Source organism: Zingiber officinale, chromosome 4B (genome assembly GCF_018446385.1).
Source record: "Zingiber officinale cultivar Zhangliang chromosome 4B, Zo_v1.1, whole genome shotgun sequence".
Taxonomy (NCBI): domain Eukaryota; kingdom Viridiplantae; phylum Streptophyta; class Magnoliopsida; order Zingiberales; family Zingiberaceae; genus Zingiber; species Zingiber officinale.
In genome coordinates this window covers 19239964-19256982 of record NC_055993.1, presented here as the reverse complement: position 1 = coordinate 19256982, position 17019 = coordinate 19239964, and positions in this window count along the sequence as shown.

The window sequence follows — 17019 nt, the reverse complement described above, 5'->3', positions numbered from 1 at the left end:
CTATTTCAGTATTTTACTTTTCAGTGGCGCTGTACTGGATTAGATATCCATTGGGTTGGGCTCCCATAGTCGTCCCTAGGTTTAGCTAACCTAGTAAACCCTACTAGATTCGGAACTTGCAATCCCGGGTCTAGTTAGGGATGCGCGCACAGCAAGTACAGTTGCCAGGGCCCATCAGCAGCATGTTTAGTATTTTCACTTACTATATGTATATGGTTTTCAACCTTTCACAAATTAGTTCGTGAATTCAGTACAGTCCTAGAAGTAGCTCAGTTTTTAGTATCAGCTTAGTTCTTCATTGATACCATGTGATTGATATCATGTTCAGCTTTATATATGCCATGATTGTATGCTTATATGCTCAGGAACTCAGGGAGAACATGCAGAGTATTCAGGGAGCATCCGAGAGGCATAGATTATCTTCCCTAACATGTGTACAACTCCTAGGTACACCCAGAACACTAAGTTAAACTTTACAGCATTTAGTTCAGAAAATTTTTAAATTAGCCAGTTTTCACTCCGCATTAATAGTCCAGCACAGCATAACTGTAGCGACCGGCCTCGCAGCCTAGTCAGTAGGAGGCGGGGCGTTACAGAGTGGTATCAGAGCAGTGTTCCATACTTCCTACACACACATCAGCATTGTACCTGCAGCTTCCAAGTAAGAATACCTCTACTTAATTTATGCTCCTTGTTTTGTTATTTCAGTTCATGTTTATATGCCTACTGCTTGTTAGTATATGATAGTTTTTAAACATGATATCAGTAGTTATATAACTGTGATTACATTAGTTATGTTATGTTCTCTATGTCTTTAGAAATGGCACGAGGACGCCCAGCTAGAAGGGCACTAGCTACTGAGCCCCAGCAAGAGGCAGGCAGTTCAGTGCCTCCTCCAGACCTTACAGCATTAGTGGCTCAGTTACAGCAGCAGCTAGCTGAACAACAGGAGATAGCCACCTTAAAGCAGAGTACCCCCACAGTCACCCCGGAACCGAATCTGACGACTCCAGAAGTCTTAGAGGTTCCACCAGCCCAGCCTACAGCGCCAACGCCAGCACCAGTACCAGCACCAGCAGTCCCAGCAGCTGAGCCAAGAAAGGAAGCCTATCTGATCCAGTGGCAGCGAGTCAAGCCAGAGAACTTCTCAGGCACTAGTGAACCATGGGATGCACAAGCCTGGTTCAAAACACTGGAGAGCACGATGGAGCTTCTGGACTGGCCAGAACACGAGAAGGTGAAGTGTGCCTCCTTCTGCCTGACAGGAGACGCACGCATGTGGTGGGAAAGAATCAGAACGAAGCGCCCAGTAAACCAGATGTTATGGGCTGACTTCGAGAAGGAGTTCTTTGAGGAGTTCTTTCACATACGGGTCACAAACCGCCACTACGACGAGTTCACTGAGTTTCGTCAGGGCAACCTTTCAGTTGAGGAAGCCGTGAAGAAATTCAACAGGTTGGCTCGTCTATGCCCAGAGCTAGTCAGCACAGAGAAGGAACGAATCCGGTTGATGCTCAAGATGTTGAGGCCAGAGATAGCGGTGTGGCTGGTGGCATACATAGCCACAAACCACGGAGGAGTTAGTGAGCGGTGCCTTGACCACCGAGCATTACCATAATAGCATAAAGCAGCAGTCTCCTCCGAGTCCAAAGGCCAAGGAAACCCTCACACTCAAAAACAAGAAGGCCACAGCTCTAACTCGAAAGGGAACTCCAACAGCAAGCGTAAATCGTGGAGTGACCCAAAAGGAGGACCATCTAGCAAGCGACCCAGTTATCCAAAGTGGGAAATTCCACCCAGGGGTTTGTCGCAAGGGCACACGAGGATGCTTGAATGTGGACAAGAAGGGCACATGGCCAAGCAGTTGAACAAGACCGGTCTTCCTCAACCACAGCAGATTCAGTATGCAGGCACACAGCAGATTCAGATGCAAGCCACTCTAGAAGGTCCACTTATCAGCCAGAAGCCCTCAGCCACCACGAACGCGAGGATCTACTCACTCACCGGAGAGGAAGTAGCCAATGCCTCGGCAGTTGTCACAGTCGATTAGCATTTTACAGTATAGTGCTACCGTTCTATTTGTAACCCATTCATATAGCCAAGGTGTTCTCCAAAATTAGAAATACCTCGAGGTACTCGGTGGTCGTTTTGGCAAGACTACCTTCGTGAGAGATCATGGCATCCACGCACCGCTCAAAGCGGTCATTATAGCATGGAAACCCTTTGTGATCCGATCCTGCCGAAATGATCGACACGATGTCATCCTTGGAATGGACTTCCTGATCGATACGGTGCTTCCATAGAGCCGTAAATAGAAAGTCGATTCCAACCAAGCGAAACACAGCTCGAGTACATCGGAGAACCAAAGAGAAAAGCCAGAAAATATCTCTCCTATGAAGGCACGAAGTTGATGGATTCGGGTTGTACGGGTACCTAGCACATGTAGTCAATACCAGACAGGACAAACTAGCAGGGGTCCGAGTTGTATGTGACTACCAGGTCTTCCCCGAGGAGTTACCAGGCCTAGCACCACAGTGAGATTGAATTTGAGATAGAGCTCTTCCCGGCACCAATCCTATTTCCAAAGCACCATATCGCATGGCTCCACAGAATCAAGGAACTTCGTGAGCAACCTCAGAGCCGCTGACAAGGGCTTCATACGCCCTAGTCACTCACCGGGAGCGCCTGATTGTTCGTGAAGAAGAAGGATGGAAGCATGCGGCTATGCATAGACTACAGAGCACCGAATCAGGTCACGATCAAGAACAGGTATCCTCTTCCCGAATAGATGACCTGTTCGACCGCTAAAGGGAGCAGAGTCTCTAAGATTGACCTCGGATCGGGATATCACCAAGTGAGTCAAGGAGGGTGATATGCCAAGACAGCATTTAGGACCAGATACGGACATTACGAGTTCGTAGTCATGCCCTTTGGCGTGGCCAATGCTCCAACTACATGGATCTCATGAACAGAGTATTCGGGAGTATTTAGATAAGTTTGTTATTGTGTTTATCGATGACATTCTTATCTACTCAGAAACTCAGGGAGAACATCCTAAGAAGTCTTAATACACTTACTAAAATCACATATGCCAAGTTCACGAAATGTGAATTCGGCTCGATCAGTGTCTTCCTAGGTCACATCATCTCAAAGGATGGTGTCATGGTAGACCCAAGCAAAATAGAAGCAGTAAGTAACTGGAAAAGACCGAGGAACGCCAGTGAAATCGAAGTCTGGATTAGCAGGGTACATTAGGAAATTTGTAGAGGACTTCTCCAGGATAGCCTCCCCACGACAGTCTTACCGGAAAGAACAGGAAATTTGAGTGGACAGAGGATTGTGAAAAGACTTTCACTGAGCTAAAAAGAAGATTGACCAGTGCTCTAATCCTGACCCTTCCAAAAAATAGCAAAAGCTTCGATATTTATAGTGATGCTTCTAAATTGGGGCTCGGAGTTGTACTGATGCAGAATGACAAAGTCATTACCTATGCCTCGAGACAACTCAAGAATTATGAGAAGAACTATCCGACTCATGACCTTGAGCTAGCAGTAATAATCTTCGCTCTCAAAATCTGGAGGCATTACTTATACGGAGCTCAGTGCAAGATTTACCCAGATCACCAGAGTCTGAAGTATTTCTTCACTCAGAAAGACCTAAACATGAGACAGTGGATATGGCTTGAGCTGGTCAAAGACTATGACTGTGAAATCCTCTACCATCCAGGGAAGGTGAACAAAGTGACAGATGCGCTAAGTAGAAAATCTTACGCAACTTTATTATCCTTATCTGCCATGTCACAGCCCCTACAGAAGGAGATCGTAGATTTCGGTCTCGAACTCATCGTTGGACAGTCTCTACTATGACCTTAGAGTCTACCTTGCTTGGTGATATTCGGTCAGCTCTGAAATTCAGAAAATCAAGCAAGGGCTAGCTAATCGAAAGTAGAGAATTCGAGTGTCCGATAGCTGGGTGAAAGACTTCATGTTCCGGATCGGGAGGAGCTATGGAGGATGATTTTAGATGAGGCTCACAAGACCCCTATGCGATGCATCCATGTTCCACCAAAATGTACCAAGACCAGTTTTGGTGGCCCGGGATGAAGCGGGACATCGCCAGATATGTTAGCATCCGCCTCACCGCCACAAGGCGTAACATCACGACTGTGAGGAGTTCTGCCCATACACTGATTCCGAATGGAAGTGGAGGATATCTCTATGGATTTCATAGTGGGACTGCCTAGAACCACAAGTGATTTTGACACCATCTGGGTAATAGGTTGACTAAATCATCCCACTTCTTAGCTATCAAGATATCATATTCCATGGAGAAGCTAGCTCGATTATATCTCGAGATTGTCGGACTTCATGGAGTCCCACGAATCATCATTTCGAGACAAGAGATTCACATCACACTTGAGTGTGTATCGGCACTAAGTTAAAGTTCAAGACAACATTCCATCCTCGCACGGATGGTCGACGAGCGAGTAAATCGGTATCAAGATATGCTCCGGCGTGTGCCCTAGACTTCAAGGAAGTTGGTGCAAATATCCAGTTTAGCAGAATTTGCATACAACAGCCTATCGTGCCACCATCGCATGGCACCTTACGAGGCTCTCTATGGGCGGAGGTGTAGATCAGTATGAGAGTGGTGAACAGAAAGAACTAGAGCTTCAGACAGATCTAGTAGCAGATACCACAGCAGCTATACAGCAGATCCGCCAGAGGATAGAGACAGCTCAGAGCCGCCAGAAGAGCTATGCTGATACACGGCGCAGACCCTTAGAGTTTTCAGTTGGGGATTCAGTGTTCCTCAGAGTAGCTCCCATGAAGGGAGTAATGCGTTTTGGGAAGAAGGGAAAGCTAAGTCCCAGATATATGGGACCATACCTTATCAGCAGAAGAGTGGGCAAGGTAGCATATGAGTTAGAGCTACCCCAGGAAATGTCAGTTGTCAACAATGTATTTCATGTCTCTATGCTGAAGAAGCATACCCCAGATGCCACCCAGGTGATTGAGCCCCAGTCGGTACAGATCCGCGAAGACCTCAGCTATGATAGTCGGTCTATTCAGATAATAGACTGAGCAGTTAAGAAATTACGGAACAAGGAAGTACCATTAGTCAAAGTTATTTGGCACAGTCACACAGCAGAAGAGGCAACTTGGGAGACAGAAGCCAGCATGAGACAGAAGTACCCAGAATTGTTCTAAGTTCAAGGACGAACTTTTTATAAGGTATGGGGGATTGAAATGCCCGAAAATTCTCAAACTTGCATTAGAATTATTCTATGATTTTTCTAGAATTTTTAGATATTTTTCCGGAAAAATCCGGGTAGCGGAAGTATCAAAAATAATTAGAAGAATAAAAAGGCCTAAGCGGGAATCGAACCCGGGACCTCTCGGGTCCGCTAAACCTTTAGTTAGCCTTAGTAACCGGTGAACTCAGCAGGGCCGTGCTGAAAGGAAAGGAGAATCAAATATATTTATATTTAAGTTGGGCTTAGTTATCCGCTTAATATAAATAGGAAGAACATAAGTGTGGGTTTGGTTTAATTTGGTTCGGCATCCCTCTCCTCACAAAACCTCACGCCAATTCTTTTCTCCAAACCCTCACCAACGCCAACCCCTCCTTCCTCTCCTTCTCTCGGCGCCAACACCCAAACAACTTAGGGTTCTCTCCCTAGGGTCCCAAGGTCACTTTCCGGCGACGATTTCAGCACGAGGACGTTCCCCTCCGCGAGTAGAGCACGTGGACGCGAGCGGATCGTCGAGAAGTCATCTCCACCGGAATTCCTAGCGATTAGATTTGTAAGAAATCTAGCACACAAGGTAAGAAACCCCTCACCTGCAATATAAGTAGCTCTCGCGTGTTTTCTTTTATGCATTAGATTAGTTTATTTAATTTTGTCAGCATATAGGGTGTATTTTAACTCTTCTCACAGATTTAGGGATTAGTGAGCATCTCTAGATGGGCCGAGCACGTGTATCCTCTGTAGATAGGGGTTTAGACGCTGCTGGGTGCCTAGAGGTGGTCTCCCTGATCGAGAGGAGAGTTAGAGAGCGCCAAATGCTCGACAAAATGCCTAGAACAACCTTATGATGCAGTGGGCATTTAGTTAAATGCCATAGAACATGTTAATTAGCATGATCAGTTTTTATTTCAGCTTTTACAAGACTAGATGTCCAAATGGGTGGGCTCCCACAGTCGCCTCTAGGTTCAGACAACCTAGTTCTAGGTTCAGATAATCTAGATTCAGCAAAATAGTATTAGCTATTTCAGTATTTTACTTTTCTGGCATTGTATTGGATTAGATATCCATTGGGATGGGCTCCATAGTCGTCCCTAGGTTTAGCTAACCTAGTAAACCCTACTAGATTCTAGACTGCAATCCCGGTCTAGTTAGGGATGCGCACAAAGTAAGTACGCCCATCAGCAGCATGTTTAGTATTTTCACTTACTATATGTATATGGTTTTCAACCTTTCACAAATTAGTTCGTGAATTCAGTACAGTCCTAGCAGTAGCTCAGTTTTTAGTATCAGCTTAGTTCTTCATTGATACCATGTGATTGATATCATGTTCAGCTTTAGATATGCCATGATTGTATGCTTATATGCCATGCCATGTTTAGTTTATTCAGTATACTTAGCATATCCTTTCAAACAGCATGATTTAAAATCATATTTACATCGTATGCATGTTTTAGTGAGGTAGATGGTTTCTTACTAAGCTTTTTAGCTTACAGATACTATTTTCCTTATACTGCAGATACAGGTAAAAGGAAAATGGACTAGCAGAGGAAGCTGGAGGCCAATGCAGAGATGGTGTGTGTGGCAGGAACTAGAATAAAAGATTCTTAGGGGACTTAGCAAGTTTAAACCGTAGAACTCTTTAGTGTTTTACTTCCATGCACGTTTAGTTGTGTAATGCTATGAATCAGTGAACTATGTGTCATGTTAAGTTTAGAATACTAGTTTTATGTTATTAGAATGTTTCTCATGTAGTGTATAACTCATATGTGAGATTTTGGCACGCCCAAGTGCTGAAATCAGAATTTCAGGCTGAAATCAGAGTTTCAGGCTGAAATCAGAACTCTGATCGGTCTACAGATCGATCAGGGAGTGGACCGATCGGTCAACCGACCGATCCACGCGCCGAACAGAGTTGGTCTCGGATCGGTCACCGACCGATCCATTGTCTTGAGAGCATCGACGCCATCGATCGGGACCGATCGCTGAGCTAACCGATCGGTCAGCCGACCGATCAGGTACTCTGGATCGGCCCAGACCGATCCACCGCATACGGCAGAGTAGAGAGATGGATCGTCCGCCGACCGATCCGTAGAGTTTTTCCGTAACAAGGTCGGATCGATCACGGATCGATCCAGAGCCCAATCGATCTATGGATCGATCAAGTGCTTATCAGCTAGCAGGCCATCCGAGAGGCATAGATTATCTTCCCTAACATGTGTACAACTCCTAGGTACACCCAGAACACTAAGTTAAACTTTACAGCATTTAGTTCAGTAAAATTTTAAATTAGCCAGTTTTCATTCCGCATTAATAGTCCAGCACAGCATAACTGTAGCGACCGGCCTCGCAGCCTAGTCAGTAGGAGGCGGGGCGTTACACATCATATGAAGATGCATGGACAATTTTTGATAGAACATATCCTGAATTTATGAAGAAGACTTGAAACATTAGGTTAGATCTTTGTGCTAATAGATTTGCTCCATTTTTCAAATCAGGAATAAATTATTCTCTTATTGGCTAGTTATCTTAAGTCTATATAATATTCCACCAGGGATGTTTATGAAAATACCATATATATTTTTAATATTGGTTGTGTCTGGCCCTTAAAATCCAAAGAAATTAATAGATGTTTATATGCAACCACTAATTACAGAGTTGAAACAATTATGAAATGAAGGTTTTCTTATATATGATGTTTATACTAATCAGATATTTATAATAAAAGTTGCTCTTCTTTGGACCATAAATGACTTTCCGACTTATGACATGCTGTCGAGATGGAGTACCATTGAGATCTTAGGATGTCTAATATGTATGGAGAGATAAAAGTCAATCAAATTGAAATATGAGAAGAAGCCAAATTATTTTGATTGTTATAGATAATATTTACCACTAAATCATAATTTCAGAAGGCATAAGATGAATTCACTAAGAATATAATTGAAAAAGAACTTTCGTCATTGAGATTAATAGGTGAAAAGATTTGGTACAGAGTGCTTAACTTTCCATTTGATATTGAAGAGCCATATAATACAACATATAAATATGAAAGTATACATAAATAGACTAAACTGAGTAGATTTTGGGATTTACTATATTGGAAGAGCCATTGGATTCATCATAATATCGATATAATGTATATTGAGAAGAATATTTTTGATAATTTAATAAATACAGTGAATATCATCAAAAAAAAATAAAAGACAATCTGTTAACTCCTTTATAAAAGACATACTCTTGATGTCAATGAAAATAGTAGAAGACCAAAGCCAAAGGTAGTTTATGTTGGTGCAACCTTAGGTCAAGGTTGACCTGGTTGACCCGACTCGAGTTGACGTGACTCGAGTTGTATTTTGATGTTTGACTTGGGAAGATTGTCGGTGCAACCTTAGGTCAAGGTTGACCTAGTTGTGTTGCATGTTGATGTTTGACACTCGTGAGAGAGTTCTATTCTTGATGTGGGACAAGAATAGATGTTTGGGAGATTATTGGTACAACCGTAGGTCAAGGTTGACCTGGTTGACCTGATTCGGGAAAAGTCCAAGTATGGAGACTTGGCACGGAAAAGTCCAAGCAGGGAGCTTGGCACTGGAAAAGTCCAAGTATGGAGACTTGGCACAGAAAAGTCCAAGCAGGGAGCTTGGCACGCGAAAAGTCCAAGTATGGAGACTTGGAACTGGAAAAGTCCAAGTATGGAGACTTGGCACTGGGAAAGTCCAAACAGGGAGTTTGGCACGGGGAAAAGTCCTGGTGAGTGAAGCCAGGCAGTGGGAAAGTCCTAACTGGGATGTTAGGCAGTTGGAAAGTCCTGGTGAGTGAAGCCAGGCAGTGGGAAAGTCCTAACTGGGATGTTAGGCAGTTGGAAAGTCCTGGTGAGTGAAACCAGGCAATTGGGAAGTCCAAGTGTGGAAGCTTGGCATGTATGGTCGGAGAGGGTTCGGTAGCACGCTCTCTGGACCGTCAGGGGTGAGGGCAGCAAGCTTGGAAGCTTGACTCGAGACTCACAGCTTTGGATCGGCCCTCGATCCACATGTACGGCCGATCAGACCGAGGCCGATCGACCGCATCGTCATCGTGCAACACTCGAGCACATCGAGTGTATGATCGTCCGGGACCAATCGAGAATACACATCGGTGGATCCGACGTCCGAGGACCGATCGATGATCCTCGATAGCCTTGAGTGGATACCGATCGGTCTTACGGACCGATCCAGCTGAGTCCTCCACAGACCGATTCGCGTGAAGGGGTGGATCGGTCTTGGGACCGATCGACAAGCACCGATCGGTCACCGCACCGATCGAGACCAGCATCGTGAGAAGGGAAAGGAAGGATCGGTGCGTGAACCGATCCATCTCCTCTCGATCGGTCCACGGACCGATCGAGACGATCCACTTTTTCCCGACGGTGCGCCGATCGAGTTCTAGCTGCATGACGCAACGCCAGTTTCTTAGCGGTTCTTCTTCGCGGTATAAAGGTGAGGCCTCATGGGCTTCTTCTTCTTCCTTCCGCGAAGTCTTGAAGTCTTTTCTTCTTGAGCTTTGTTGAGCTCGTTGGTGCTAAAGCTTGCGTGAGCTTCTTCTTATTGGCGGTTTTCTAGCTAGGCTTGGATCCAGAAGCCGCTTCACTGTGGTTCTGCCGACTTCAAGAAGGCAAGCAAGTGTTGTTTACATTTCTGTTCTTGTTTTCTTGTTCCTATTTGTACTCCTATTGCTGTTGCAAAGATTGTGGTGAGGTTTCTCCACCCACAAGGACTATCTATTAGCCGGGTTTCCGGGGACTCATCCACCGACGGATTGGTAGGCTTCGTCCACCTTACGGACACGCCGAGGAGTAGGAGTTCATCTCCGAACCTCGTTATATGGTTTGTCTTTCTTCTCCTGTTTTCTTTCTGCATCTATTTTTCCGCTGCGCTAACCCTAGTTTGTAGAAAGAAACGAGCAATTTGGGTCGGCTATTCACACCCCCCCTCTCTAGCCGTACGAAGAGATCCTAACAAGTGGTATCAGAGCGAGGTCGCTCTTCGTCGGATTCACACCCGTGGGAGCAAAAGCTAGAGATGGATCAATTCGGAGAAGACATCACCATTCCACCCTTCTACAACGACAACTTCGCATATTGGAAGGTAAGGATGATGTATTTTCTTAGGACTAATATGTGGAACTGGTTTTGTGTACAAGAAGGGTTTACTCCTCCAATGGATAAAGAAGGAGAGCCTCTAGAGAAGAACAAGTGGACGAAGGAACAAGTCCACCAATCCACGATCAACAATGAGGTAACTAAAACAATTGAATTTTCATTACCTACTAATATTTTGTGTAAGATAGGTAAATACAACAATGCCAAGGAGTTGTGGGATAACTTAGCCAAGTACCATGAGGAGAGCTCCACTTCAAGCTATGAAGAGGAGCCTAGTGAGCCAAGTAGCTCACATCATGGAGGGAGCGAATTAGAAGTTGAGGGTTACTCAACATCTAAGGACAGAGAGGAGGAGAGTTCTTCTTCAAGTTCGGAGCAAGAAGAAGAAGCTTCTACCTCCGAAAGGGATGAAGAAGAGAGCTCGCATCCACCCTCAACCCTAGGTAACTCAAGCAATTTAAGTTCAATTAAATTACACATTATGTGCTTTGAGTGTAGGGAACATGGACATTACAAGAGTAAGTGTCCAAAGAGGGTAAGAAAGACTCCACCGGCGCCAAAGGTCAAGGAAGCCGGAGTCCGACACGCAAAGGCAAGGAGCACGTGGTGTGCTTCCAATGCAAGCAGGGGACATTATCGGAGTCATTGTCCGAGGGGGAGGCAACCTCACAAGGGCAAGAGACCGAGCACTTCTATAGGGGGAGCTAAGGCAAACCCTAAGGTATCATTTAAGTCTCATTCGTGCAATACTAGTAAGATGCATGCTAGAAATTTTATTGCACTAGTCAATAATGATAAGCATGATAACATTAGAAATCGATACACATGCTTAGGTGCCAAACATGTGAGCCTAGATAAGGATAACACTAGGAAAGCCAACCCTAGAATTACCTCATCTAAGGTTAAGGAGAACCTAGGTAGGAATCCCAAATCAACTAGACACATGCCTAGGAATGCCTCAAAGAAAAATGACAAATCAAAAATTGAGGTATTAGAGAAGGAGAATCAAGTCTTGAGGTCAAGACTTGATACTTTGGAAAAGGCTCTTAAGAACTTGGAGAAGTCATCTCTAGGGTTTAAGAGTCAAAACCCAAGTCCAAGGACAAGAAAGGTTTGGGTCACAAACCTAAGTCCCAAATGGTCAAGCCCACTTACCACAATGTTCCATTTGATTATGGAACAAAACCTAGGGCTAGGAAGACCATTACCAAGGTTACAAGGGGAGTCACCCCTATAGTTGACCTTGATGAGACCCAAATGACTAAGGCTTCAAAGCCTAAGAGGGTCATTAGGAGGGTTGCTAGGGAAGTTATCCCTAGTGAATATTTAGTGAACCCAATGAGCTCTAATAGGTATTGGGTTCCTAGGAGCATCTTCTCTATCCCATAGATGGGTTAGAGAGTGTCAACTCCAATTAGAAGGGTAGTTAACCCAACTTTGAGGAAATTGACACTCAAGGAGCATTTTCAAGGTCTTGATAACCCTTGAAAATGAAAAAGGATTATTATTTACTCCTTAAAGAGTAAATTGTGTCATATTTGAAAAATATCGATTTTAATCTCATTTGGCACAATTTAAGAAAACCTAGAGAAATACCATAATTGGGATTTTGGTTGTCTCTTAGGGATATATGGGCAATCTAGGGTTAGATTCTAAGTTAGCTAAGGCTAAGGATACTTAGATAGGGAATTTAGGTATTTTATTTGTGCTAACTTCCCATGATTGGTTGCCATATGCCATGCCATGACATCATATTTATTTTATTATCATTTGAAATGTCATGATCATGCTTAGGCTAGTTTTTATGTCATGTTTATTTAAGTTTCAAACTTTATGCCATGACATCATGACATTGGCACATGTTTTCATTTATGATACCATTTTATGCCATGTCATCATCTCTTGCATTAATAATCAATTGAATTGATTTAAGGATGAAAAACACATTTTGATATTGAGATCAAAGTTGTGTTTAGAAAATGCATGAGACCTTAGTCTAAGATACCTAAACTCATATCTCACATCAAATTGACTTGAATGTGGTTTGATACACTTTAGATGTGTGAGAGATATTAGGATCATGAGTTAGGATCAAGGTGCATAGTTCTTGTACCTAGATGAGCCTAATTCAAGAAATGGAGGATCATAGGGAAAGCTTGTGTACAAGTCATGTACATTTAGCCCTAAGATTATGGTCCTAAATTAAAAGGTTTAAAATCATTTTGAAATTTATTTGGAAAACCTTGATGAAGCCATCTTAGTGATTGCATTCATCATTGAACAAAGTGATACAAAGTTTTTGAAACTTTGAGCTATTTCAAAACTTTTCGAACTTTGTATCAAGATTTGAAAATGGAAGTTATTTTCATCTAAAACTATTTTTCCATGATAATATATGATATGAGGAATGTATCCTCAAAGTTTCGTAATTTTTTGAATTTTCTGGAATTTTCTAGGAGTTTCTGAATTTCGGGAAGGAAATTTCAGAAATCTGCCTATCAGAGTCTGGATCGGTCTGGGGACCGATCCAGGTAAGTCCTGATCGGTCTGCGGACCGATCCATGGAGTATGAGCACCGATCCAGGGGGCTGATCGGTCTGGGGACCGATCAGGGCGTGCCGAATTTCTGATTTTTCAGCTGGTGTCTGAAATTTCAGTTATGGAAGTGGTGTTTTTGGATTTCTAAAGGTTTGGAACTCTCCAAGACATTGTTGGTGCAATGGTCAAGGGGGAGTTGACCTTTAGGGGGAGTTTTTACCTAATTGTCAAGGGGGAGTTGACTTTTAGGGGGAGTTTTTACTCCTTAAGACTTTTGAGGATTAGTGATATGGGATTATCACTAAGTTGATTGTTGAGTTTAGTATCAAGGGGGAAATTAAGAGTTTTAATGGAAGGTATGGGACTTTCATTAGGAAGAAACTCTTGACCTTGATACCCTCCTTTTTCTTTTTGATGTGTGTCAAAAAGGGGAGAGTGTTCATTGGAGAATTATTGGAGAACCCAAGTTAGGTTATCGGGTTAACCTAAGCTAGGGAAAGAATGTCAAGGAATGTTCAAGGAAGAACATTGGAATTCTTTTTGATGTGTGTCAAAAAGGGGGAGAATTATTGGAGAACCCAAGTTAGGTTATCGGGTTAACCTAAGGGAGAATGTCCAGAGAATGTTCAAGGAAAGAACATGGACATTGGAAGATGATTGAAAACCTAAGTTAGGTTATCGGGTTAACCTAAATTGATTATGGTTTTGTCAAACATCAAAAAGGGGAGATTGTTGGTGCAACCTTAGGTCAAGGTTGACCTGGTTGACCGACTCGAGTTGACGGACTCGAGTTGTATTTTGATGTTTGACTTGGGAAGATTGTCGGTGCAACCTCAGGTCAAGGTTGACCTAGTTGTGTTGCATGTTGATGTTTGACACTGTGAGAGAGTTCTATTCTTGATGTGGGACAAGAATAGATGTTTGGGAGATTATTGGGGCAACCGTAGGTCAAGGTTGACCTGGTTGACCTGATTCGGGAAAAGTCCAAGTATGGAGACTTGGCACGGAAAAGTCCAAGCAGGAGCTTGGCACTAGAAAAGTCCAAGTATGGAGACTTGGCACGGAAAAGTCCAAGCAGGAGCTTGGCACGCGAAAAGTCCAAGTATGGAGACTTGGCTTGGAAAAGTCCAAGTATGGAGACTTGGCATCGAAAGTCCAAACAGGAGTTTGGCACGGGAAAAGTCCCGTGAGTGAAGCCAGTGGGAAAGTCCTAAGGATGTTAGGCGGTGAAAGTCCCGTGAGTGAAGCCGTGGGAAAGTCCTAACTGGATGTTAGGCGGTTGGAAAGTCCCGTGAGTGAAAGCTGGGAAGTCCAAGTGTGGAAGCTTGACATGTATGGTCGAGAGGGTTCGCAGCACGCCTGGACCGTCTGTGGTGAGGGCCAAGCTTGGAAGCTGACTCGAGATCATTGATCGGTCGCAGACCGATCCAAAATGCTGGCACTACCGATGGGTTCAGAGATCGATCCAGGCTCGATCGACCGCAGATCGATCGGGCAACACTCGCAGCATATCTTGAGTATATCGATCGGTCCGGGGACCGATCAGATAACACTCAGTAGCACACTGAGTGGATACTGATCGGTCCGGGGACCGATCAGATGATCCTCAGTAGCGCTGAGTGGATACTGATCGGTCTTACGGACCGATCCAGCTGAGTCCTGATCGGTCCACAGACCGATCAGGATTCGTTGCCAGATTCGCGTGAAGGGGTGGATCGGTCTTGGGACCGATCAGACAAGCACCTGATCGGTCACCAGACCGATCAGAGACGAGCATCGCGAGAAGGGGAAAGGAAGGGGATCAGTCTGTGAACCGATCCATCTCCTCTCGATCGGTCCAGCACGCTCATCGAGATCGATCCACTGACCTTGGTTATTATCAAACTTAGCGGTGATGTCATCAGCCTTCTTCTGCGTTCATTGGCGTAAAGGCCGAGGCCTCTCAGGCCTTTCTCTTCCTTTCTCTCCCGCCTGAAGCTTCTGCTTCTTCTTCCTGCTGAGCTTTGTTGAGCTCGTTGGGTGCTAAAGCTTCGCGTGAGCTTCTTCTTGTTGCTGGTTTTCTAGCTAGGCTTGGATCCGAGAAGCTGCTGCTTCACCAGGGTTCCTGCTGACTTCAAGAAGGCAAGCAAGTGTTGTTTACATTTCTGTTCTTGTTTTCTTGTTCCTATTTGTACTCCTATTGCTGTTGCAAAGATTGTGGTGAGGTTTCTCCACCCACAAGGACTATCTATTAGCCGGGTTTCCGGGGACTCATCCACCGACGGATTGGTAGGCTTCGTCCACCTTACGGATACGCCGAGGAGTAGGAGTTCATCTCCGAACCTCGTTATATGGTTTGTCTTTCTTCTCCTGTTTTCTTTCTGCATCTATTTTTCCGCTGCGCTAACCCTAGTTTATAGAAAGAAACGAGCAATTTGGGTCGGCTATTCACACCCCCCCCCTCTCTAGCCGTACGAAGAGATCCTAACAGTTTATACATCGAATAAGGATAAGAAATGTATTATTTATAATGGTTGAAATCATTGAGATTTTCAGATGGTTATGTCTTTAATCTTGGGAGTTGTGTCAATTTGAAGAAATGCAAATTTATTGGTTTGAAAAGTCATAATTGACATATATTCATGGAAAGGCTCATTCCTATTACTTTTAAGGAACTCTTATCAAATTTTGTATAGGGTGTCATTATGGAGCTAAGCATGTTTCTTCATGATATTTGCTCAATAGTTTTGAGATATTTACACATAGAGTGTCACGCCCTGAGGAAGTCCCTGTCCGAAGAAATTTCGGCAGCACCTCCCCTGTACGGGTGACAATCTGATACATTTATACAAAGCCCTCAGGGCCACATATACCTCGGCCAACAAGGCCAGAACAATAACAGTAATAAAAATATAACACAAAGTCATCCACGCAGTTTATATCATCAGCCCACTCGACTGGAACAACAATCCAAAACACAGCAGAAAAACGATAGAAAACCAAAATATATAACATGCTAGCCGGCTAGGCTTACACCACACCACAAAACACCACTCCGGAAACAAAATCGAAACACAAGCTAGATACACAAATACCAAAGTACAAATGGACAACAGCGAAGACAGATCTTCTGAGGTGACATGGGACCAGCAGGCAAGATACTCCAAGCGACACCATAAACAACCTGGTACCTGAAAAAGATAGTGTCCACGGGAGTGAGTTCAACAACTCAGCGAATACCAATAGACATGCCTAGTAAGATATATCTAATAGCAATAAACATGGAATACAACTTCCTAATCATATATAGGGAAATGCAAAACTGAAAGGTAACTGAGGAAGCTGTACTCACCAGGAACTCCTATCCAGAACAAAAGGGTCGTCAAACTAGATACACAATATGCCTCCTGTATGCATGTCAAACAAATGCATCCACCAAAATGCAGCATATAAGTGCAGCAAACACAAGCAAATAAATGCAATAAATGCATATGATGCCAATGACATGGTCACCCCTGACGCCAGTCAGTCATCTCACACACAATGGTGATACTGAGTGGGTAGGGTTGTGACAACCGTGCACTCTAACATCACTACCCCTGATGAGTGACCGAGTGGAAGGGATGCTGTCGGAGTACACACATACTCCTACCCCAAATCATAAATGGGAGAGCACAATGCTCTCAACTCCCGGTACACCATGACGGGGAGGGATCCTTGACGTGCTACCACGCTGCGTCACACTACCCATGAGCGGACCAATGGAGCACCGAACAGAGCAAAACTGACGTGCTACCACGCTGTGTCACGCTACCCATGAGCGGACCAACGGAGCACCGAACAGTGATGAAACTGGTGATATGCTCTACAATAATAGAGCAGTCTATCACGTAGCATGCAATCATGCGAATGGTGCATGAAACTAAGCATGACAATATCCTCAACCAAATCCACATATATATATATATAAATATGTACCCTAGTACAAGTAAATCACATCCACAAATCTAAGGTATACATGCCCTCTATGGTATAAAAACCTAGGTCCTGAACATATCCACCTCCATAAAATATGTACCAACAATGTACATGGATCAAAGCAAAAGGTCTAGGT